Source organism: Equus caballus, chromosome 2, assembly GCF_041296265.1.
Source record: "Equus caballus isolate H_3958 breed thoroughbred chromosome 2, TB-T2T, whole genome shotgun sequence".
In the NCBI taxonomy this organism is placed as follows: Eukaryota; Metazoa; Chordata; class Mammalia; order Perissodactyla; family Equidae; genus Equus; species Equus caballus.
The window spans coordinates 117,396,435-117,423,699 of NC_091685.1; the positions used below are offsets into that span (position 1 = coordinate 117,396,435).

Sequence of the window (27,265 nt, forward strand, 5' to 3'; positions counted from 1 at the left end):
GAAGGAGCCAAGAAGTCAATGGGAGCTATGTCTATGCACAGACAGCCTTAATTTCATGAATATCCTTTGTGTTGCTGGCTTGATAATAAACTTGTAAAAGTAGCTTAATCTGAGTCCACGTTGTCATTCTGGCTAGTCTTCAAACCATGACAGGCTGCATGGCGGGCCCACCCCTGTTGCACAACTCCAGGTACATCATTCATAGTTTATTCTGTGTTGTACAAATGTACACGTTAAAATAAGTATATTAGTAAATTACATAGTATATTAGAAGTATAGAGAAAAATCAAGTGAGAGAGGATGGAGATGGGTAGGAGTAGGGACTGAATTTTAAGCAGCACATCCAGGGAAATCCTCACTGAGAAGCTAACATGAGCAAAAACTGGAAGGATACTGAGGAAAGGGACTTTTAAAGGAAAGATAGCAAAAGATCTAAATTCACACAGTAAAGCTTGTTTATGATCTTATCAGGCTCAAAATGCCCCATTATCATTTGCATATATTAGGCCACTGAATGTTATGCCAGTTATAGCAGATTTTATTTCACTATTAATATTTTATCATTTAAAATATTAAATGATAAACTGAGATTTTAGAGTCTAGGAGAATTTAGAGATATACTAGCCTGATTTCCCAATATCACTGAAAGGCAAATTGAAACCAGGAAAGTGATAATGCTTTGGCTAAGGCCTCAGATGTTTAGTTTGGAAGATGGAAATAACCAGGGTTCTTCACTGTCCTGTAATCCCATACATTTTCTACTATATGGACACCTTATGTCACTAGAGAACATACATGAAAATTGGAATCAAATAATGAATCAATAGCAATATGTATACTTAAAAAGCATATAAAATAAGTAGATAAATGTCCCTTTGAAATATATAGTGAGCATAAGCTTATCATTTCTATCTACAGAACAACTATTCCCTTCTACTGGGAATTCTCTACATTAACATAAACCTCACCATTATATTCTCATTCTCTAGGCTTGCAAATTTACTCCTTTTCCTCTAAAAACAACTTCAAATTTACCAGATTATGCTAATTTTGCCTCTTAAATGAGACCTCTCTTCTTCTCTGGTCATTTCCAAAAGTTTCCTAACGTTTCCACCTGTCTGTAGTTCAGGGAACAGCCAACTTGGGAGGGAAGATTAGACAAATTGTAAACTAGAGATATCAGTAGAAGAAATTGCAACTTAAATGCAGTTTAGAGACCCTTGGCTGTCCTTGACACTACCATTCTTTTTTTTAAATTTTCGGTTCAGAAGTAATTTCTCCTAAAATATTAATTATTCATTATCCCAGGCCTTTCATTAAAAAGATGACTATAGCCCATATCCCTTTCCTAACCATGAAAAGTTTGTTAATGCTGATTTAATCCAACTTTTGCTCGGGTATTAGAATGATCTTCATTTAACGTCATTTTATCGGGCTAGTCTCTGCAAAATGACCAACAATGACTCTTCATTTTTATCCAATCATATAGAAACTGATTTGAGCTCAAAACTTTTCACCCACCTATTTTCCTCCCTCACAGCTTCACCTCACAAGACCATTTTCGTACTCCACCATCTGAACACAACTTGCACGGCAAGTTCATTCACTGTGCTCTGGAGCGTAATACAGCGATGCTCACTGTTGGAGAAATAAAGACTCCTAATCTTTACAAATTATGTTTGCTAACAACGTGGCTTCTCTTTGGCCTCTATGCCTTGCATAGTGACATTGTCTTGAGTCCTTTCTTCTGTGACTTCTATCTGGACATCATGTTTGTCTGTTCTCTACAAGGCCTTTTCTTCCTCAGTTTCTCTATATCCTCTTGCTCTCTCATTTAGATCTCTGAATCCCGTTGATCTTTTTATCACTGAGTACATCCAACTGTATTTTTGCAAGTTGTCTTTGGCTAACATGGTTTAAAATGACCTCATTAGAGGAAAACTAAGTAATGTGAGTCAGCGTCACTTATTGGTTAGGAGTACTGTGTGGTAACTGACAATGTGGATTCTGAGCACAGATGGCACCATTATGTCATGAACATAAGAGATGTGGAAAAAGTGCTTGAGGTAAAAATTAACAAATATTATTTTTATATTATAGACTTTTTATTTAAGAAATAAATGTACAGCAAAGGCAAGGACAAACAACTTCCAGTGTTCTAACTAGACACGATATTGCACTGCAGCTTGACTAAACAATCATGATTATATACACCTCCAGTAGTGGTTTCAGGAATGTGCAATTCCTGCACATGTTTTATCATTATGCCTTGCTACAGCTATAGCAGACATCCGTATGGCTTATGGTACTCTTTCTCTCTAATGTAAACTGAGTACCTTCTATCCATAGCCTCATAGCAGTTAATATCAATTAATCTGTTAGGGGACATAAAGTAAAATGTATCCACCATATTGTAATAAAAAATTGGATATATTATCTTTATCTTTGAGAGAGTCTCTTACTTTCTGCAGAATGAATAAAAATCTTTCATTTCGCATACTCTCTTCTATCTACAGTGACTTGTTTCTTTGACTTAATCTCTGTTAGTTTAAATCCTGAATCTTGGGATATAATAAAAGCCAGGATACCTTCCATTTTAGGATAATATATAATGTTAACGATTTGAAAGGTGAATTGTATAATACTCAGAAGAGTAATTTCTTACTCCACAATTCTCTAGTAAATACATTTTTGGATTAATTGTGGTTTCCAGTCCCTTTTTTGGTGACATTCCCAGAGCAGTTCTGTGTAGGTTGGCTGGTTAATATAACAATGCAGTAATCCAGAAGTTCGAATGTCTTCTATGAAGAAAGAAACCTCTGTTTATGAAAATAACGCTAATAGCTATAGGAACAAAATGTCTATGTACGCTTTAAGTTTCAATGCACAACAGCCCATTTCATACTTATTAAATAAAAGCAGAGGCATCCAAATTTTGGATCTTTCAAATCTAATAGGTTTTGCCATGGAAGTAACTATGTTAGATAACAGAGAGAATTTTTTGGCAGGAAATTGATATCCGATTGAAATTCAAGTTATCACACTTATTCAACAAAGACCCAGGGTTTCCCCAAGGACTACTCTTACACCGTTTGTGAAACTGTGAAGATAGCTTCCTCGAATGTGTGGCCAGTTCTTGCAGAGGAGTAAGTTCTTGCAGAACATCACACAAAGATCTCTTTAGTGAAGCATACAGTTCCTGAATAATAATACTACACTTAGTATTTCTTTAGTTTTCATTTGAACACTAGAAGTCAAAGTCTCTTAGAGAACCCTGTGTAATTTACATTTGAACATATACATGAGCAGAAAACTCTATGGTCATACAAATATATGTTTTTATGTTATGACTATTTTTAAAGCTATGTATGGGATTCAACTGAAATTTGAATTTTTAAAAAATTCTATTGATAGTCTTATTTTTAAAGTTATTAAATGCCTAGTCTTAACATTTTGTGTATCCGTCATAGTTTTTTCTGTTCTACATCTAACCTCCCTTCTAAGTTTACCATGTTAGCAAAAAAGTAATCTGAAAGAAACAAAAAAAAAAAAGAAAGAAAGAGTACCTCCCATACAGATTTGCTAAATCTGTAAACTCTAAACTAGGGGCTTATGACCTCTAGTTTCTGTGGCTTATGACCAAGAACTTTGACTAACATCATCTATGGAATTCCAAGTCATCCTTAAAGACCTTTCAAAGAGTGCTTGTCTGTGAGTTACTTCACTCATTATCCCAACTAATATTTATGGCTTTCATCGCAATGATCTTAAGCAGTTATTTTTAATAACTTCATGATAGTACTTGTAATGTCCTAACTGTATTATGGCCTCTTTTATAATAGTTTGTCTCTGTCAGTAAATTTTGGGTAACTTCAAAACCATTAATCTTTGTCTCCTATTTAACTAACAGAAGACTCAGTCCTCAGTGTAGGTTTTCTGAACTGAACTGAAATAGGACATTTTCGTTGTACTTTTGTATTCAGGAGTAGTTCTGTTTTACTCATATCTAGTCATATTTTTTGCCAGATTTCTTTTAAATACCTGGGCATTCACTGACGAAAAAGCTTAGTAGTAGTACTTGTGAATAGATACGATGATAAGAGAAAGAAAGGAAAGAAGGAAGGAAGAAGAGATCATTTTCATAGTGAGAGTGAACCATAAACTTGATTACGTTAACATCAAAAAATCTAACAAGCTAAGTTGATGGGTCATGGAAAATCACAGATGTTTAAAAGTCAATAATGAAATAAATCTCGAGCTGTTGGCCTGTACGCATAGGAATACCTAAATATAAGCCCCTAAAACTATGCCTCTGGGTGAAAGGAAAAGAAAATTTAATAAATATTAAGAGCTCTGTTTATATAGCTTCAGATGCTAGTGTGGAAAGAAACTAAAATAAACAAAGTGAATTCTTCCAGTGCCCATGCGGACAGCAGGTAGAGCCTCAGAGGACAGCTTGTTCAGGATGCAGGAGTTCAGATCACATGTTCCCAGTGTGGTGACTTCAGACACCAGAGGAGAGAGCTTCTACCTCTTTAAGATGTGCATACAATGGTCAAGGCTTCCATTGCCATTATGCAATATGTGGCTTAATATATCACTGTGTGCAGCTTGAGACACCCATGTACACAGGGTTTGGTGCTTCAGACAGCATTGTACACAATGAATACAACTTGGGCCTGAAGTGTAAATGATTTGTACAGCTTCCGATGCGAGAATTTATAGTATATACAGAATTCGCATATCCTTGTATCCAGAATATACACCTGTGTTCACTAGGATACTGCTTCATGCAGACTAAATGTATAATGCATTTTAGGCATGGTTTCATTTAGTTTAGAATGTTTGTTTATAATTCATAAACTTCCAAAAATAAAACAACAAAACAATTTCAATCTAGTAGGCCATGAGAACATTGAGTGTTGTCATATTTAAAATGACTTCATTAACTTAAGGTTTTAAATTTTTGTTTTAATTTGATAGCTTCTGGCCTGTTTATAATGGAAATCCTGCTAAAACTCAATGAAGCCAACTTCTCTTAAATCATCATATGCAAGAGAAAAATGGGTGCAAAGTCAGAGTAACAAATATCACTGCTCTCATGCTGATATTATTATGGGATATGGTTAGACCCCGATGTATCAATACATCAGAGAAGAAAATAGGGATGAACAGAGGTTCACATAGCCTTTACTTAAGAGGACAAAATTGATCCTATTATATGTTAAAGACCTGTTATTCAGATGTATAAAAAGATACATACATATATAAATACTGTATGTGTACATATATATATATATATAAAATGATGTTTAGTACTATGCACCAGACAGAAGTGAATAGAATCTTTTAACATTTATCTAATATTTATTACATACCTAGTAAGTCTCAGATACAGTAAGCAGTATGTTGCGTGTTGTATTAGTTTCTTAGGGCTACCTTAACAAAGTACCACAAACTGGATGGTTTGAAACAGCAGAAATTTATTGTCTCACAGTTCTGAAAGCAAGAAGTCCAAAGCCAAGTGTTGACAGGGCCGTGCTCCCTCTGAAACCTGTAGAGGAATCCTGCCTTGACTCCTCCTAGCTTCTGGGGGTTTGCCAGCAATCTTCGGTGTTCCTTGTCTTATAGCTGCACAACTCCAATCTCTGCCTTGTTTTATTTTATTTTTGAGGAAGATTAGCCCTGAGCTAACATCTGCTGCAAACCCTCCTCTTTTTGCTGAGGAAGACTGGCCCTGAGCTAACATCCATGGCCATCTTCCTCTGCTTTATATGCGGGACGCCTGCCACAGCACGGCTTGACTAGTGGTGCCATGTCCGCACCTGGGATCCAAACCGGCAAACCCCGGGCCGCCGAAGTGGAACATGCGAACTTCACTGCTGCACCACCGGGCCAGCCCCCAATCTCTGCCTTCTTTGTCACAGGGCTCTCCTTGTGTGTCTATCTTTCTTCACATGGTCATCTTCTTATAAGGACTTCAGTCATGTTAGTACCACCTCCTCCAGTATGACCTCATCTTAAGTTAACTAATTACACCTGCAACACTTCTATTTCCAAATGGCGTTACATTCTGAGTTTCTAGGGGTTAGGAGTTCAACATATCTTTCTTAGGAGAGACACAGCTAATCTTTAACACATGTGTTTTCTAATTTCATTCTATTTGGTCCTATTGTTTAGTTCTGATTATCAATATTTTACAGATACAAAGAAGTCTAAATTAGAGAAATTTAATGAACTTCCAACTAGTAATTGGAGAAGTTGACATATGAACCTTATCTTTCTAATCACAAAGCCAGTGAGGAAATTCTCATGAAAAACAGCTGACTAAATAGAAGACATAGTTAAATCAATGCCACTAAATACAGTTGAAGCCAATGGGGCAATTAATTACTTCTGACTGGAGAGATCATGAAAGGCTTAATATAGGTTATTACAGTTGAGTTCAACCTTAGTGGGCAGGTTGGAATTTATTAGTGAGAGGAGAAATGTGTCAAGCCTGGGAGGGCTTTGAAAAAGGAGTATGGAAAGATCTCGGTATTGAGACCAATTGTCCCTTTCAGCTGCAAGTAACAAGTCTCAGAAAGCCCCACTCAATCTCCCTAAGACAAAAGGGAAATTTACTGGTTCATGTACTTCAAAGTCCAGAAATAGTGCACGATTCACAGTTAGCTTAATTTAGTGGCTTCAGGACTATGAATTTCACCTGAATTTCCCTTAACTGTGCCCTCCTCCTGCAGGCTTTCATCTCAGGCTGTATCTCTTACAGTGGCATAATAGCAACAGCCAATTCTCTATACACTAAGACTTCCAAAGAAAGAGATACTATTATCTCCTGGCATTACAGAAAGAGTCCTGCGATTCTCACTCATTTGCACATGTCTACTCCTGGTGCAATGACTGTATGCCATAAGAGAGAGTATAAATGTAAAGACTCTAGAACAGTGCATGGAAGCCCATTAGTGTTATATAGGCATCAGTTGCCGTTACTAGGAGCCCCATTCTCAGTGACCCAGAGAACGCTGCATTTACATCTATCATTAAATCTAACATATTATTCAGAGATTTTATTATTCTAGTAAGTGTTTCCCTCTCTGTTCAGAATTTCTTAATAGTGTGGTATCATATCTTACTCATCTTTTATACCCAATGAATATCATATTTTGTATAGCATATATTGTTTGTAAAATGAAAAAGTTCTAGAAGAATGTAAAAATTTATGAAAATATAAAAGAAGACAAGACTGTTTGTATAAGAATTAGCAAACAGAATAAATTCACTACTATATTCACCCTTTTCATTAAATAAATATACACTCTTTCATTATTGAGTTGAAATCACAAGAAAATTTCTACTGATATATTGCTTTCAATAACTTATTAACTCCACGGAACTCCAGAAACTCTTGGTGGTGATGTGAAGTTAAGTTTCTTTCTTCTTAAAGGGGCAAAAGATTAATTAGAAAGTACTAGAGATCTGCCTCTCCATTCAACAAATGTTTGTCAGTCATCAATTATATACGGCACCAACTGTATTTTATGATACAGGGAAAAAACCATTGAATCGGTCATGACTCCAAAGATATTTATTGGTAAGAAATATCAAAATTAATTAAACATGCCATGTCCACTATTTAAAAAGTTTTTATTAAGGTTCCAGAGCAGCATAAGCTTTCTGGAAACTCTACATTTCAGATATATCATTAGAAATATACACATTCTAGGGGTCGGCCCCGTGGCCGAGTGTTTAAGTTCGTACGCTCTGCTTCAGAGACCCAGGGTTTCGTCGATTCAGGATCCTGGGCGCGGACATGGCACTGCTCATCAGGCCATGTTGAGGTGGCATCCCACATGCCTCAAGTGGAAGGACCCACAACTAAAAGTATACAAAGATGTACTGGGGGCATTTGTGGAGAAAAAGCAAAAAAAAAAAAAAAAAAAAAAAAAGATTGGCAAGTTTTAGCTCAGATGCCAATCTTAGGAAAAAAAAGAAATATACATACTCTAGGCAACATGTGCGTTATGGTTGTGCTAATGTCAGGCTTCATAAAATAGTATTTTATCTGCTGTTGTCTTACATGAGCACATTCTCTACTATCTGATTCCTCTTCTCTTTCTAAGAAAGGTTTTCTATAATTTCAAATATAATTTTTCTGGTACTATCTCTTGTTTCTCTCTCACAGGAAATTCCCCATATACTTTTATAACAAACAAACACTAAAAAAAAAAATGACCATATTTTGAACAGATAAGATATGTAGTCAGATCTTTAATAATCACTATTCCTTCAAATCATCCTATTTAACACAAGACACTATTTTTGACATTACCTTATGATTTTCTTCTATTTCATTATGGAAATGACTAACATGAAGTTTTCACTGATTGATTCTCTTCTCATTAATCCAAATAACTGATCATCTTTGTAATATGAATTTTAGCATTGATTTTCTGAATATTTATGAGCACAGAAATTATTTACTCGAAATCTCTTTCTCTCAGGTATCGTATCCCTCAGACAGAGATGTGTAGGAAAACATTTCTTGTTGAAACCCTCAGTTCAGGCCTGACAGTTCTTTTGTGAAACAGCATCAAGACTGAGTTTGGGCACTCAACACTGTCACCTCAACATTGAGTGGGAACTGGGAAATTTGTTGGGTGTTTTGTTTTTGTTTTTGCTTTTGCTTCTACAAAATGCAAATCCATCAAAATTTTAGTAGGGAAGATTTAACAGGGAGTAGTGAACCAGTAGGACTGGCAACTTATCTTTGTAGTGTTCACATTGAATATCCCTTTTATCCAGTCCCAAAGTCATGTTGCTCCCCTTTACAGATCAACCTTAAGTGTAGACAAAATTGCCTTTCCTTAGTTTCCTTTAAAACTGAATTCTCATATCGATGTTTTGAAAACCTTATAAAAATTTTAAAAAATGAATAGAAAAGAAAAAGTTTGCAAAGACAAATTTTTTATCCTAATTGTCTCATTTCACACCCTTTCTCCGAAATATCAGCTGTTTTCTCACATCAGCGAATGGGTCATTGTAAGGATAATGTACCTGGCTTTCTCTTTTCAAAATGCTGAGTTCCATCTTATTTTTCATAAAAGAAGAATCTTCTCTTAATGAACTTGAATCTTTTAAAATCAAATTCAAAGCATCTCATTCCAAACACCAGTGATATTTTGGTATCTTTTAGAACTCCTTCAAAATGCCATTTTATGATTTAAAGAACATTTCTTTTTTAAGAAATTAATTGAATTGTAACTGTATAATGCTAGATATCCTCTTCAGGGTGTATTTAGACAATATTAAAGGTTGCATACAACATGAAGTTCCCATTGACAGTGGCAGGAAGACCTTTATGCCTTAATAATTGTTAACCAGTGACAGGGTGAGCACTGCTTTGACAGCCGTACTCTTGTGTCAGAGGAGAGGGTGAAGCTTGGACATTCATAAGACTTTTGTCATATTTCAGTGTCGAGATTGGGAAGGACATGATTAGCATTGGATAATGATCATGATAAAATAGTTTAGGATTGTTGGAATCATCATGGTAAGGATTTGAGACACGGATCTCAAAGAATCTCAGAGAGTAAACAGTCATTTGATGTTACCTATTGAAAAGTTCAACCACTTTGATGTTCCTTTAAATTGATCTTTTGGGGGGGTCCCTGAAACAAATAACAAAGTCACTTGCAACTTATATCTTACTGGGCAGAAGTTTCAGGAGTAGAAGATAACATTGCTGTATTGTAGATAGTAAAGAGTGTGGGTGTAGGTTTCACGTCCAAAGGAAACATGTGCAAACATGTTATGATCCAAGATCCAATTTGTTAAGAATCAGACCGAGGAATCCAAGTTTTCTGAATCTTTACACTGGGAATCTACTCTACTGCAATACACTCCTAGTTTCATTTTTATGCCTACAAGAGGTTGGTTGATGTATTATGTCAAGTTTAATTCACTAAGAGTGCCTTTTGAATATGGAGACAGACTAATTCTACTGGAAAACAATTCTTTTGTGAGAGAGCCTGCAGAGGTGACCAGAGCGCATATGCATTGAGTAAGGATACCTACATTTAGCAAAACATAGCAAATATGCCCCCGCAGCAAAATGTGAGAAACTATTGAGTTTTCACTACGGAGGACCACTACGATTCAGCTTGTGCATTTCCTATGCATCAAAGATATTATTTCATGTCTATAGCACAGCACTTTAAAGACCACAAGGTGGCATTTAAAGTAACAAAAACTATGCATTTTAAGTATATATTTATTTTCCAACACTTTAGCTTTATAAATCAATTGACCTATAAAAACATCTTATTCTGAAAGGATTTTCAAAAATAAATTTCTTTCCAAAAGATGTGAAAATTAACATCTGTATACCATGTTCATTAAAGCAAACTTTTTAAAAACCTCTTCATAATGAGTAAAAATAAAAGCCAAGTAATAATTATTGATACATATTCATATACTTAAATCAGTTTCTTAGTGAATATTTTCTGAAGAATATTCTAATGTGTCATGAATATTTTTCTGAAGAATACACTTTTACAGTGGTATTTTACTCTAATATTTTTATTATGTTGCCTGCAATGATCTTCAGAGCTGTTCCATATTTAATAAATTTTAATTGTTCACACCTTTAATTAACTCTTCTCTGCAGACCATATAATTTTTAATTGAGAAAATATTCTCTCTAGGGACATTGAGATACCTCCTAAATGGATCCTTTCTATTCCATTTTTTAAATAGAAGTGTACAGTATTTTCAGAAGTACATTCTTTTGACCTCTTTCAGAGTACCTTTTATCAGCAGCTTTTATTTCAAGGCAAGCTGTCTCTAATTGTGATTATTTTGACTGTTTCAAGAAAATTAGCTGCTTTAGAATGGTAGGTCACAATTTTATCCCATTCTAATGCAGAAGATAACTATAGGCAATGAAATAGAAAAGTTCTTCCTACAAGTCAAGATATCACAAAGTACAAGTATATAACTCAAAAATTCAATTTTATACACTCTATGAGCTCACATAATTTGATTTACTCAGTACCACTTTTGCCTTTAGAGAGCTTAATTTCAATGTTTTTCTATTTGTAAATTTTGTAGTTAATAATTATGCCAGGAAATCTTGAAAACTGAGGAATTTTTAATATTCTCTTCTTGAAATGCTTTCTTAAGGTTTCCTAAATGCAATAGAAAAAGATTCAAATGAAGTAAGGAGGGCTAACTCATTAACAATTTAAATATCATTGTAGGTCATTTAGGTGGATTTACAAATAGTTTTTCAAAGGTCCAACTTCTCTGAAATCTGATTGATGACACGCAGCAAGAAAGCACATACAGCTAAGCTAAAATTTATATATATATGTATATCTCAGCTACCAACTTTACAAAAACACCATAGCCCGGTTACTCTAGCTATACATGTTTATATATATACACAAATATTTGGAGGTTATGACAAGTACACCTCTTTACATTTGGAAAATATTAGAGATTGTTCAGAATCAATCACGAATTATGTATGCACCACAACTGATTTCAAGTATATTGTTTTACCATGATGCTCTGCTCTACCAAAATTTGCACTTTTAATTGTAAAATGTTTCTTTTGTCTTCAATATTGAGTTTATACTAACATTTACAATAATATCAAATGTCACATCAACTTTCAGTAGCTTTACTTTGATTCCAAAAATATTTGAACCATTATTAGATTTAACTTTTCTGATTATATTTTAAATATCTGAATGTACTGTCTTCAAATGACATCATTTTAACTTTCTGTGATATTATTTTTCTTCTAAAGGGCTGATACTAACAGATTTCATTTCATACAGAAGACAACTTATAATTGAAATGATAAAAGTTAACTTAGGAGAAGTCAAATGATCAAAATGAAAACTCATACTTCACAAAATGATATGTAAATGCCTTTTTGGAGCTCTGTATGATAAATCATCGTCGTGGGGCACATTCTAATTAAACTAACTATAATGTTTCAAATAGATCCTGGAGCTTATATAGCAGATTTACAGGGGTTGTTTTATAGGAAAAGATATCACAATAGTCTTAGTAGATGATAAATGTAGACATTTATCAGCTTTTTTACAAAAATTAAATAAGTGTTTTTCATTGTACATTGACTTTTTTTTGAGGGGGGTAAGATGATTGGCCCTGAGCTAACATCTGTTGCCAATCTTCCTCTTTTTACTTGAGGAAGATTGTTGCTGAGCCAACATCTGTGGCAATCTTCCTCTATTTTGTATATGAGATGCAGCCATACCATAGCTTGCTGATCAGTGCAGAGGTCCATGCCTGGGATCCGAACCTGCAAGCCCCAGGCTACCAAATTGGAGCACACAAACTTAACCACTACGCCACTGGGCTCTCCCCTGTGCACAGGCTTTTTATCTCTTTGCTGCAGAAAAGCACTACTGCAAAATAGAAAAGCATTTTCAGGTAGTAATAAAAATAGTTGTAAATTATACAATATACTGCAAGAATATAGAAGAATATTGTATTCTGTACAATATAGCACTGTAGAAAGAATATTTTAACTACTCTCTATAATCTCTTTAAACTCTATGAAAGCACAAGAAATAAAAGATATGTCATTACTATCGTCCCTCATTTTTAACCATGTGTTAAAGTAAGAACTCTGTGCTTTGTACGTGTGTCTCACATGACACAAGAGGAGAAGATGGCAGAAGCTGGGAGCAACAAGTGGGAGTCCATCAACCTCATGCTGGTTTATGCAACTATTAATACTTATGCTTTGTTTAAAGAAAACAAAAAATCCAGGAAAATGCTAAGCCAGGTAGACAGGATGCCTGCAATAGGAATTAACCAGAACCACCCATGTCAACCCAGGTTGCATAAGCCAATTTACTTATAGGTTTCTCATGCATTAGATACATCCTTAAGTCTTGTTCTGGCATTCCTTTCAATTTGCTATTGATTTATTCAATTTATTGATTGTCATCTGGCAGAGCTATTCCTTTGTTTTTAATGAATTGCTTCTAAAGTTATCTTGGTAGTAATTTAATGTTTTGCTTTGTTTTCCACTGTGACATTGTTCTGTTTCAGAATTCAGACATTTTAAAATATAAGTTATTTGAGGATTTAATAGTGCTTTGAATAGTATGAGGGGAAAGAGGCAAACAGTCTTGCCATTTTAGTGCTCTTTTTCTATTTGTGTGGCATTGAGGTTAAAATCCTGAACTCAGGAGCTGGGCAAACCATGTGCAGATGCCAACTCTACACCTTGGGCAATCTAGATCTTTAACGCTTCTGTGTTCTCATATTCTCATTTGTATCTTATGAGGAGGTTTTTCCAATGGGGATTCAGTGAGTCAGTAAAAGTAAGTTGCTTAGGAGGCTCACTCAGTGTTTTCTATAAGAACCATGACGCTGTAGCTTCGTTTCTAGTCTCTTCTTACTTTGCTTCTCCTCTTCATTTTCTCCTTTATTTTTATTTCTTAACTCATTGTGGGCTATAAATGCCTAGATTTACATAATCCGTGCTCTCAAAAAGGTTCATCCAAGACCTTTCCCAACGTGGCCTAGATTTTATTTAAAAATTTGAATATATTCTCATAAAGGAAGCTCAAACCATTTAACACATTGCCTGACCCCTATCTGGGTTCCAGAAAAACTAGTGGCTGTTATTGTTATCACTGCTGTTCCCTGGTGAGATTAGTGGTGGCACTATTACTGTTGAGGTCATTACAACTACTTCATGTTATTATTTGGGAGTTATTGTTATTCCCATCTCTTAGAATCCAAAAGATGAAGGATTTGATGTATGCTAACCGTTTGTCAATATATTTCTTATGTAGAAGTATTAATATGTCTTCAGTTAATTTTAACAAAAAGAGGAAATGGCAAATCAGCAGCTACCTTATTCAAGTCAGAAATCAAACTATGTGGTTATTGTTTGTTTGCTTCTGTGTTTCATTCTGTATTTGTTTCACATTTTTGACTGGGCAAAGAATAATGATCCTGTCAGTATGAATCAATGAAATATTAGTTTTTCCTCACTTCAAGAAGACTGCATCACCCCGACACAAAAACTTAGTTTGAGTGTCTTTAGTTATTAATGCATTTTATTATAATTGTCCACTTTCTTCATAGTTCCTGCTTTACAGTAAAATTAATGGTTCTCTAATCCTTTCACAAATGGCACCAGTCAAAAAATGTCTTCCTTCATAAATTTAGGATCATATAGTACCAAAGAAAAATGTTTTGTTTTGTTTTTAACTGTTTTCTAATGTGGATTTTATTCCATGTCTTAACTGGGAAGAAAAATTTCCTGTTGAGACTATGAGTGACATGTCTACTTTGAGCTCCATCTTTACCTTTGTAATAAAATAGCAAATTTAAGCAATATAGAATGTGTTGGATTTATGGAAATTGCAGAACTAAACAGAGCCAAGAAAAATCTTCAAATTTACTCACATTTAAAAAAGTGTGTTTTTTCAAAAACTCTTAATATAGATAAAAAATTATTTTCAAAATCATATAATAAATTCTACTGATAAGAAAACGTGTGATATTTATATTTCCTTGCTTCAACTCACATAATCTATAAAGTAGAATAAGATCTTTTAAAAATGGTTTTAGACACAGAGGAAACCAACTTTATAGGTAAGTTAAATAATTCTGTGTAACAAACTAATCAAAATTCAGCAGCTTAAATATACATTTATTTTATTCCTTAAAGGTGTTAAGATTTGAATTTCCAAGTGCTTATCAACTGAAACTTCATAAAGGCAAACAATTGTAGTACTAAAGTGAATTACTATGAACACTATTACTATTACTATTCTGTTATTATTTACATAATGAGGGCAATGTTAATATATAACTCAAAGCTCCATTTATTTTTACGCCCATTGCATTAATACGGTCTGCCTCTGTTTCTGTTCTCCTGTGTTGCTTATGAATCAGCAGATCAGCTGGGGTCAGTTGATCTGGCTGGGCTCTGGTAGTGTTGACGAGGCTTGCTCATGTATCTATAGGTCAGCTAGGGCTCTGCTCTAAGCTGGCTTGGCTAGGACGTCTTAGCTGGGCAATGTTGGTCCACACGTCCAGGCATGTTCTTTTTACAGTGATAATGACATTTGAAGAGAGTAAGTAGAAACACATAATGCCTCTCAGGCTTCAGCTTGGACCAGCATAATGTCACTTTCTCTTCATTCTATTGGCCAATACACATATATAGCAGAATCAAAATATGGTAGCTCTCTTACTGGGAGGAACAATAAAGTCACGTGACAAAAGACGTTAATACTGGCAAGAGTAAAGAAGTGGAGCCAATAATGCCTTCCACCACATTATCCTTCTTTTCTCTTTATTTTGAAGCACTGATTTTTTTTCCTTACTCATGGCTGCACATTTCACAAAAGAAAAGCATTTTCTTTAAATTTTAGAGTTAGGTTGAAGCTAGTGTCACTATAGACAGTGCAGAACTAAAATGAGCTTAAATAGTGGCACTCTAAAATCATTTTGGCCTTATAAGGTAGCAGTAAGATTTCTATGCTGCAATAAAGTATGGACTTTCTGTTTTACCACAAATAATCATGAAAAAATACCGACTGCTTCCTTCCCTGGCTCTATGGCAACTCATGTCTCCCTTTAATTGGAAGTTCGGGATTTCTAAGTGTTTGTCTATAAATTTATAACTGCAAGCAATTAAATTTCTAAAGGGAATTAACATATTAGTTATTCTGTTGTAGTCTACACTAAGAGGCTATGTTATTATTGTATAATTCAAAGCTCCATTTGTTTCTATGTTCATACGTTAACCTGGCCTGCCTCTTTGACTCTCTATTCTCCAAAGAATAACATCATCTATTAACAGCCACTTTGTGAAATGAAAACAATGTGCTGTTAAGATTATAAAAATAGTCAGCCGAATGGAAAAATTAGGAAAAGTTCTAACTATAAAACCGTGGAAATGACTTGATCTTTTTATATTCAGTATTGCATAGATATATAGTGAATCTAGATTTGTATTTTTCAAAATATAGGCCACTTTGTGCATTTACCTTAATAAAGTAAGATCAGAATTTCAAAATATTTATGAAAGGGAAAAGAATGCAATAGAACAAAAAAGAAAGTACTAAATGCACTGCACATAGTTATAGTAAGAATTGTTTTTATGAGATGCTTGCTTCTACTGTGTGTGTGTGTGTGTGTTTGTGCTGTGAGTCACAAAAATTCTACAACCAGTAACCTAGATTGTGATATCATAGCATGGATCTGAGAAATTCTCTGCTTTATACTTCTTTTTCAAACCAGAAAAAGAAATTGTATAATTTAAATTAAAGTATACAGAAAATAAAATCTCATAAATTTCCCTCATTTTATTTCTACCATTAGAACATTTCAATGGCTATGATCCCATACCACTTAGTATGTCTAAAGTCTAACTTAAATAGTTCTTGCTATACTGGCTTTTAGACCAGGTCTGATATAGATAAGTTTTTGTATATAAGATATTTGTGGAGCAGATATTAAAACCTGAATGCTGCCAAATTATTGATAACTTGCCAATTGCCAAATGATTGATAACTTGCCAAGGTTGAATGCATCACTCCTATCCCATCAAGTGTATTATAGAGTATAGGGTTTCAGATGGCTACCTGAAAGCCCACCAGGCTAACAGAGTTACATAAAGGAGCATTCTCGACAGAAATTCACTCAGAGAAACTCTTTGGTATAGTGGAAAGGTAACAGGGCTAGGAGTCTCTGAGTTCTCTTGTAGAGTCCAGATTTGCTGCTCGTGTCTCAATGTTCTAACCTTTACAATGTAGACAACACTGCACTAATCATAGGATCATTGTGAGACTCAAAACAATCTATGAGACATCTTTTGTAAACTCTAACATACTTTTTAAAATGATTTGAAGATGACATGATTTGTCATTGAATGTATGATGAAAGCAAGCGTATTGAAACAAACCTCTGCTGACGGCAGTGACCGAGAAAGTCAAATTCAGCAAATAGCCTTTTTGCCTACAACACCCTAACAGGAGACATGGAAGGGCCAGACCAAATAGTGATTCATGCTGGGGAAAGAACTCCTTCTAAGGTAATCTGGAAATCTCAGATAGGGATATAAACCAGATCGTTCCAAATGGAGCTCTTGCTTAATTGCAAACACACACATGTGCACACATACACACAAGCACGCATACACACATCTTAGTTTGGCATATTGGGGAATATTAATTATTTAGACTTGAAAAGTTGTACTTGACAAGTAACGGACTTTATTTTAAAGATTAGCATAACTTAATTTGAACTAAACAATTTATTTTACTTTTATTTGACGTTCATGTACAAAGCAATATCCTAAACAAAAAGTCTAGTTTTCTATTCTTATGACTAAGGGGCTGAAAATCTGACTTACAGTTTTATTCATTTTAGTTCGTTTATGTTAGCCCTAAAATACTTCCTACATGACATCATCACCATAATCTTGGAAAGGACATCTCATAACAAGGGGAACTTGGAAAGTCATCTCGCTTCCAGAATTGCATCTGAGGCTTATCTGATAGACTGTTAGAGCACTCCCCATAACTCCATGTACTCCATGTCACCATGTATGTTGAAAAGTATAGGTAACTAGATGTTTAAAGTAGTATCGTGAAGGGCTGGCCCCATGGCTGAGTGGTTAAGTTCACGTGCTCCACTGCAGGCAGCCCAGTGTTTCGTTGGTTCGAATCCTGGGCACGGACATGGCACTGCTCATCGAGACACGCTGAGGCGGCGTCCCACATGCCACAACTAGAAGGACCCACAACGAAGAATGTACAGCTGTGTACCGGGGGGCTTTGGGAAGGAAAAAAATAAAATCTCTAAAAAAAAAAAGTAGTATCATGATTTAACGGTATTAGATAATGCACAATGTCCCTCCTTTACTAATTTCATTACAAGCTCAACACAAATTAGCAGTTACTATAAAGGTCAGTTGATGAGTAAATGCTTTAAGTTGTAATTATATTTACCCTCTTTGAGAGGAAAGGACTTATGGCAAAGAAACCATTTTTGGAGTTATAAGAGAGATAGGAAGGTAAAAGAGTGCATGTGTAGTTAGTAATAGAAATAACTTTGAGATCTACAGCTAAGTACAGCTTTGCACACTCCACACTCCATCCCTGCACTTTGGCCATATCCCTAGAGACCCCACAGGACGTAAGCTACACTGGGGTTTTATCCCTGGGTAATTTCTACTGTCCTCCCCCACCTCACACACGGTCTCACTCATGTGCTGCCCTTTCACTACTCAACACAGATTTTTGTGACTCAGTGATGCTAGATTTGAAAGATAGACATGGCTTTCATTTTGTTTGTAGTTCACTTTTCTTTTCCAGGGATGAAGAAGGCACTATTTCATAATATTGCTGTTAAACTAAATGGCTATATATATAGAGAGAGAGAGAGAGAGCAGTTGTATGATAGAATGCAATATACTATTTGAGATTCAGTGATTGAGTCCAATTATAGGTGAAACAGGAGGCTATTCACTGAAGCAATCTACCAGTAAGCAGGATACCAAATTAATTTTCTTTGCTTTTGATGAGTCTCCGCTCTGTGTTTGTGTGCATCATTTTACATGTTAGTCAAAGTTGGAGGGGAAGTACAGCATCAAATTTATGGCAACAGCAGTTTTTTTTAAACCATATCAACAGAGATGAATTGGCAGATTCTTGGTTCACCATCTTTTATACAATATTGCCCTCTATGGGAACCTAAAATAGTGAGGATTTTAGCAGAGTGATAAGTATATTCTTTGATGCACCTCTGTGGTCATCACATGCTTTTTTTACCCTCTAAATTTAATTAGTTCTCTCTTCTCCACCCTCTAACAGACATAAACAACTAGGCTGGCAAACAAATTTATCATTTCTTTATTATCTAGTGTGTTCATAAGTATTATTTTACTTTATTCATTACAGACTTCATTTTACTTTATTTTAATTTATTTTATGTTGCATTTGATTATTTGTTTTGTTTTCTTTTGGCAAAATGTCTCTGTATTCAGAGTACTGCATTTATTTCCAGTTAATTCATAATCATTTCATGTATGATAATTTCTATTCAGAAAGGGGAAACTTTAAGTAAAATGATATTTGTTATAACATAGAAGATATACAAATCACATTATATGATGGAGCATTTAGAAATTACAATGTCATTCTTTTGATTCCAAAAATACAAATCAAATTAAATATATATTAAAATTTTTAAATATTTAAAGAATGAAGACTTTATTCTTACTAAAATCTTTTTATTCACTAGTGATATTAGGGAGACTTAAATGACATCAGTTCTAAAAAGGAAAACTAATCTGGGTTTTCTTATCCGTGGGGAAAATTGCTTTATAATGCATCTTTGTATCTTCATTTTGAAATGAGTTGGTGCTTCCATTTGTAGAATACTGAACTGGTTCAGTGTATGCATTGAAAATATAGTTTTATGTGAAATGTTGGTACACCCATCTCCCATTTCCTAGCTCTGAGTTGCCACCATACATTCATTCATTCATAAGTTTATTATTTAAGTGAAAATATCTACTCTATACAATGGTACTGCCCCAAGTATTGAGGATACAACACTCCAAAAAAAAAAAAGGTAACGATCTCTGTCCTCAAAAAGCAAAGACTTCATTTCTGGGGTTATGATTGAGACTCAAAATTAGTGTGTGTCTCTAAGACAGACAGTGGTAGCAATGTAGTGCTGTATACCTTACTGCTAACTGGTTACAGAAGGTACCAGTGGACTTACAGGTCATGGAGTTCAGCCTGGCCCCAGTCATTATATCTAATATGTTTACTCATATCACCTTTCAAGAATAAAGGAGGCTTTCAACCATTGCTGGCTAGCTTTCAAACATCATGTTGTTATACCATTGCTCACAACTCATCCTCTTAACTCCCAGCCCCAACACACACACCTCTATACTAAGCCAAATAGGAGAAAGAATGGGAGCATCCAGTGAAATATCCCAGAGTGATGGTAATTTAGAGTGAGGCACTGGAGCTGATTTATGAAGGCTTGGTGAAACATTAAGATTTCCCATGTTGCTCAGAGCATTAGCAGGAGTAGCTCGTAAATGAGATGCCTGTCCCTGAAGGACTGGAACAGACAGAAAACAAATGATATCAGGATACCTAAGATAAAAGAAATTTGCTAACAGATGAAACACAATACCCTATAGGACAGGAAGAGTTTTTACCGATTTATCACCATGATGCCAGGATTCTGGTCTCCAAGTAGGTTTCTTATTTTGAACATTTGGGACTTTAAATCAGAGGATATAAAATCACCTGACATATAAGACCTTAAAAGTCCTAACTCAAAAGGAAGTTGCCGTTAAACTATAACGAAATTTTGGCCAACACATTACAAAGCACATAGAAAGAGAAATGAAGAAACAAAGTAAAACTCCAGATTGTAGACACCCCATCCGTACTGACACACTGCAGTATTTAAAGATTCTCCTCTGATAAGAGATGCCCACTGGAGTTGTGGCCTGATTAATGTACTTTATGAACACTATCCACCTTTGTGAAGCCTTAAAAAGGGAAATTCACTGACAATTCTCATAGCAAGGATCAGAAATGGAACAATGGTAAATTTAATTTCTGCTGTCCTCCCTCCCGTCAGCAAGGGTCTCCCTTGTGGGCGACCCTTTCACTGCACAACAAAGATTTTTGTGATTCAGAGATGCTTTGGCCAACATCTGCTACTTATTAAAAATCGCGTTCCTTTAGGCAGTTGTCAGCCAAACTGGACTTGGACTGTTTAGTCTGTTTGTTCCCTTACTTGACCTTTCAAGCTTTGCATCTTCAAAGGACTTATTTGAATCAGTAACATGCCAATTTTTCTCTTGCTAAAACAATGCACTATAGTGATACTGGCAAGAAGGTTCTTTCTTCCAACCTGAGGATCCCATTTTTTGCCCTCTCTCCATAGCTTGCTAACAAGAGATCCAGATGTGTGATACGATAACATTTAAGTCGGTGACTGGAGTCCTTATTATAGAAATGATGCTCTATGGCACTAATTTTTCTCATCATGTGTATGATTCTAATGGAGTAAAACTGACTTTATGCCCCTTGATACTCTTTTTTTCTCTTAGGAGTTCTTATCTGACTAGCAGAAGGGTTTATTTTTTTCTCCTAAAAAAAGGGTTTTGTATTTGTCACTCAGCCCAATTAGAGACTTCCCTCCTCCCCCCACTCCCTCCCCCGTCCCCCTAAGGCATAGACTTTGACATAGCAGTTTCTTCTATTCAGGCTTTTTTCTTTAAAAAAGAGTTAGTCAGAGCCTTTCATGTTAGTTGGGACAACTGGAAAGTTGCTCACGATAAAAAAGTTAGTAGTAATTGCAAAGAAAGGGGACAGAAAGTTGTATCATGGTCATAGAATCCTGTATGCATAAGCTTTAATAGTTTAAATTGTAAATTAAATTAGTTGTCTTCATTCAAAGTTGTCATTTTTGCAGTAAGAATTAGGAAGAGAAATGAAACTTAGAAAAATAAAAATGTATATTTAAAGCTATAATATCTTCTACTTATCTGTACATGGATGTGAAGTTTTTAAAAGATAGAAATTACAAAGTACTCGGAAAGATTTCTTTGGCATTTTCTTTGCAAATTTCTGTTTATTTTAGATGCATGGATTTAAAACTTGCCCCTAGCAACAATCAACAAAAAGGAAAATAATGAGAAAATAATGCATAGAAATTTTAGAAATTGTTAAACTTACTAAATTTTTCTGAAATCTAATGTTTCTATTAGTAGATATAATTACACTGAGCTTCACTGTAAAAAATGAGTTGACATATAAACAAAAAAGCGAGTTATCTTTTTTAATAAATGTGTTTGGTTTTGTTTTCTGTTTCTTCTATTGAATAAATAGGCATTGATTTATACCTTATATGCTTTATATACATTTTACGTGAGTATTACAGAATATTTTTAAAGTTTTTTATTTTTACAATTTCAAAACCATGCATATGACGCAGTTTTTGAACTTTTAAAGCAACTCACTTGAAAAAAGAGGTTTGATACCAATTGAATAAAAATATGTGGAGATCCAAAAATGTATTAGTTCAACAAATTTAATTCAATTTAATAAAGATCCATTTAGGACTTAGTATATGTCTGGACCTACGTCTTAATAGATAAAGGAAAAATTATGTCACACTTCATGGAGTGTCAAAAAAAAATAGAATTCAACTATGAGCAGTTGGACAAATGCTTTGCATGATGTGTGTTATTATAAGCTAACCAGATAGATGCCATATCTGACAATGCGCGGCCTTCTCATTTGTGGAATACAAGTTAAGCGATTAAATAACACTTTGAGAAAATAATTCTTCCCTATCTTGTCTTGCATATCACATTCCCTGCTCACAACACTCAGGATCACTTCCCTCACACAAAAGATTAGAAAATGATGAAACAATAATTTCACAAGTAAGTTTTTTTAAATCATAGGAAAATACAAAATACAAAGGAAATTATAAGAAAATTATTCAAGGTACTTTTGGGATTATTTTATTTTTATTGTTTAGTATGAACACTGAATTTCTCAAACTCTCCCCAGGAGTTTGACAGAAAGCACTTTTTGGTTGGTTTCCATCATTTATACATGTGTACACCTGATGAGACCCTCTGTCCCCAAATTTTAGTTTATTTCTGAGTAAACAATAAGAAAAGAAAAGTAAACTCTTTTTTTCCCTCTTCCTACTATGAATTTGAACCCAGAATTTTGGGATTTCTTGTTTTTGAAGTTAGTGTTCAACAGATGTTTAAAAGCAGTTTATGTGAGAATTTTGTGTTCAGAGCATCTTCCATCAATACGATATATAACACGTTTATATTCACAGTGCTTTCACTTTATTATTCATTTCACTCCAAATGATATGATGTTTCTTCAGCTACAAGCATTGCTTTGGACTAATCCTGGAGAAAAAACTGATGAAAACTTTCACTTGTAATCAGTTAACACCAACTATAGTTATCACCGGTGCTGAGGATGTAAATCCTGGTCCACGTGTTAATGCCATGTTTTGCGATCAAAATCACTGTGTTGTCATTTGGTTCCAATAACTGAAATTACTCTGATAAAGTGGCATTTTTTATTGACTTATGAAGTAGAAATATGTCAATAAAATAAAGAACTGAGTATTTTAAAATAATATTTCTTTCCATTTTTGTGTAAGTAAGAGAAGAATGATGACTAAACCTAAATAAATAAATAAAAAGGCAATATTAGTATGAAAAACTACATAAAACCTTCAATCAGCTTTTTTATGTATTTTATTTTCTTTCTCAGTAGTTGATGTTTGGCATGATGTTGTTTAATAATAATTATTTTATTGAGACATCATTAAAATATTTGATTGTAATTTATCCATTTTTAAATTTAATGTATATCACAATGGAAATTCTCATTTGATTTTGAAATGCATCTTTATATTCCAAAGCTTCTTAAAGGTAGTACGTAGTTCTTGAACTCTTCTTTGAGCACTTTTAAAATACAAATTTCTGCTTGAGTACATTTTTAGCCTGCACCCCTGAAAAAATAACTGACACATGATATATGATCTATTAGTGATAGTGTTCATAAGTTTTGAAATAACTGGTAGATGTTCTTTTTAATTTACTGGATTTCTTTCTATCCTCTCTAGCATATATCTACAGCTTGCTGACCCTCAAAACCTTATGCAGTATAATAACTCTAGTAACACTGGGTGCATTAAAATTATTCATCCAAAAGTACATGTCATCATCAATAGATGCTGTGTTTTGAGGGACAACCCTTCCCCCGCAGCATACCGAAAGGGTCACTGATGCCGCCCCAGAAATTCAAGCAGAATTCTTTATAACCAAAGACACGCACACACTAAAAGGGCACACTAAAAGGGTACTTTGGGTCTGAGAGAAGTTAGCAGCTCTGTTCTCCAGCCTATAAGGGATCTTGGATTAAACTGTCATTAGGTCATCTTATTTCACTAAATTAAGTGATGGAGACTAAAGAAGGTACTGAAGCAAGAAGAGCCTAGGGAATTATATAGCCTGGAATGAAGAAATACACTTGAAAGCACTTTACTTTTACCTGCTATTTGAAGGAAAAGTGTAAGGAATTTTACATAAAGTGTATAAATGTAATTTGTAATATCTTTATGAGTTAGTAGAGAGCGAAGAGCAAATCATCTTCATCTTATATTGCCAAGAGAAAAGTGAGACACGGAGGCAATTTTTGTCCATGCTCAGGAGAGGAGAGAACTTTTTTCCATAATAATCCAGTAATTTACCTCAGTTAATAAAACAATTCATACTACACACACACACACACATACACACACACACATGGCTACTCTTTCTTTTCTTTCAGCATCTATTATGGTCCAGAATATTGTTATTAATTTCAGGACTATGTAGGTCACCAATATTTCTCCAAGTTTCTTACTGCTCATTGTTGGCTTTTCATAAATTCATAATTCACATGTTTGGCATGCATTTACTTCAGAAAACCCTGTCTTGAACTTTTCTTTTTTAACCCAGAAGAATCTTTTGGTACAGTGTCATAGCTGCAAAGTGGAATTTTACTCTCGAATTTCATAGGAAATAGTCCAACTGTACAATGAAAGATTATGCAAATCCTCAAGGAGCATCTAATCAATCCCCGTGGTGTGAGAGGAATGCAGCTGATCGCTGAATTAGCTTCTATTGGAATGTATTCATGTGTAACATCCCACTGAGTGGATGACATCACAACAGCTCTAGGTCCTTGAAAGTCTTGAGGATGATTAGCTGAAGGAATTGGCTGTTTCTGCCAATCATAATCCGGCAGAACTGCCTTTATAGTTCTGGAGATGTGAGAGAAAGAGAGGGAGGGAAAGACCGACTACAGCTAACCAACAAGCACAGCCGCAGGAGCAGCAGCCGAGCAGGAGCAGCTGGTATTCCGGTGATTACATAGTTCTCATACCTCATAGCCTTTTTGCTGTCCTCGGTCCGCTCCCTGGAGTAACGCTCGTGTCCAAGAAGGAAGCTGCATTTTAACGGTGTGCTGAACAGAGGTTTGAATCATTCCAGCTGGCTGCTTGTTTTGAAAAGGACAATGTGTGTGTAAATAAAAAGAGACTCTGCTGGAAGAGTTCAGATGCTAGGACTGGAGCTAAAGAGTGCTCTCGGAAGATTGTTGAGGCACACTGTATGAACTGAAAGCTCCTTCTAATTAACCTGGAGCCAAGTAAATCTGAATACTGGATATCTCATTTTCTAACTCCGGACAAATTCAAGTTAGGAAAAGGGAAAAAAATTGAAATGCTTCTCTAGGTAAGTTATTGCTAATTTGCTGAAACCGAGGCGTGTACCATAAATGAATATATGTTGCTTAGTTGCTTAGCTATGTAAACAAGTTGAACACAATAAAGTTTTATTTGTGAAAGACTTATGTAGAAGCAGGTAGTAGTTTTAAGCCAAATTCAATCTCCCTTTTCAGCATGTGTGCTTACCTGACATTGTGCTTTATAGAAGTTATATTTGCACTATAAATGGAAAATACAGTCCTGCCTGAAAAAAGAGATAGCACTTGAAGTATTTTAAACTGTTATCAGAACATGTACATAATAAACCCCTCACTTGATAACAATTTTAGCCTTTTCATATTGAAAATGTCGTTATTACAAATTCAGCATCTAAACTGTGGGGTTATAAATGTTTCCCTGAGAAGTGTTACTGATAACATGGCATTCAAATTACTCAAGATTGGAACTCCTCTCTTTGGGACCTGAGATTTACAGGCATGCTCTATTCTGACGGTCTGCTTTAGAGAAACAGCTGTCACAGACATTGGAAATTGTATAATAGTCACAAATTGCTTTTAAAGAAGTAGATGCTTTCCTACCAGCTCCTGTTAGGAAAGAAAAATAAATTCTTGGAGCAATATATATCATATGCCATAAGCATAGTTTCCCAGGAGAACAAATTCAGCTTTATTCTGTACCTGTAAATACCTCCAAATTCCTCATGCACAGAATAAGTTGGAAAATAAAAAAGGTTATTTAAATATGATTTTACTCATCCCTTCTAATATCTCTGTTGGAGAAAACTAAATAAAAAGGAAACCTTAAACCTGTATATTCCTTGTAATTTGTCCTAATTAAAAAAATACTGTATTTTTCACAGTTACTATCATAGTATTTTCAAGTGATAATATATTTGGTTTATTACGATAGGTTATAATGTGAGTCATAATATAGCTCTGAAAAAGTTTCAGTAGTTTATACTTTATCATGTCTTTTTCAAATTCACCTTTTCTTGCCTCCATGGTGTCTTCTATCAGGATATTTTTCATCAACTCTAGATCATAAATGTTTTAAAGTAATTTACATACAAAGATACTGATGAGTTTTCTTAATGATTTTAGTTATTCATTCTCTCACCAACTTCATGGTTCAAATCCTGTGAGTTTCTTACCACAAGAGAAAATAGATGAAGACTAAAGTTACTGTAATTGGTTGAATTTCCCCAAAAGTAGGAGGCAGTGATTTTTCCCCACAAAGATTTAAAAAGGTGTTTTTTTCATCTCAAAAGAATAAGTTTAATTTCTTCTATTAAAAACATTCCGGTTAGCTATGTCCAGATGCCAGGTAGGTGTTATGTCGATTACAGTTTTTTTGTGAAGCAAATGTATGTAGACTCTAAAGTCCACTGATTTAAACAGTCTGTCTTCAACTGGAATTCAGGAAAAAAAGTAAATGATTAGTAAGCAAAATATATTTGCCATTTACATTTATCTCAAGACAAAGAATGGGAATTTAATACCTGCTCCGATTGTAGACATTTTTAGAGTAAGGAATCCTGTGAATATTTACCTTTGATGGTCAATATCACACAGCACTTACATTGATAGAAGTCTCATGATAAGCTAAAAGGGAAGATTTTTGGAAATTGAACACTATGAGAAATAGTCTTTGTTTTTTTCTCTGTATCTTAATGACAGTTGGTCAGCACTAAGATTGATGCTTAGAAAATCCTTTGAAAAAATTATAATGTGTATGATTTATTAACATGAAAATCACCGATAGAGGGAAATATATGTGCAATTTAGACACTCAGGCACTGTTCTAAATAAAAAAGGTAAAAGCTTCATGAGGATTTCAATATTTATTTTCCTTTCAATAAACTTGGAAATGGATATAAAATGCATTTTGTTTTCTGCTAGCTGAA

At 34.6% G+C, this 27,265-nt stretch overlaps 1 protein-coding gene across 2 annotated transcripts in view; it reads left to right on the forward strand.

The window, feature by feature from the left end:
• The window catches only part of NDST4 (N-deacetylase and N-sulfotransferase 4), a 388,880-nt gene that overhangs the window by 102,240 nt on the left and 259,375 nt on the right, over positions 1–27,265 (forward strand). Inside the window, exon 1 of one of the 2 annotated variants that reach the window (XM_005607874.4) lies at positions 24,918–25,369. The exons of the other annotated variant lie outside the window; for it this stretch is intronic. The gene's annotated coding sequence lies outside the window, so the exon portion shown is untranslated. Of the gene's footprint in view, positions 1–24,917; positions 25,370–27,265 lie in introns of those variants that run through there. 2 annotated transcript variants of the gene reach the window in all.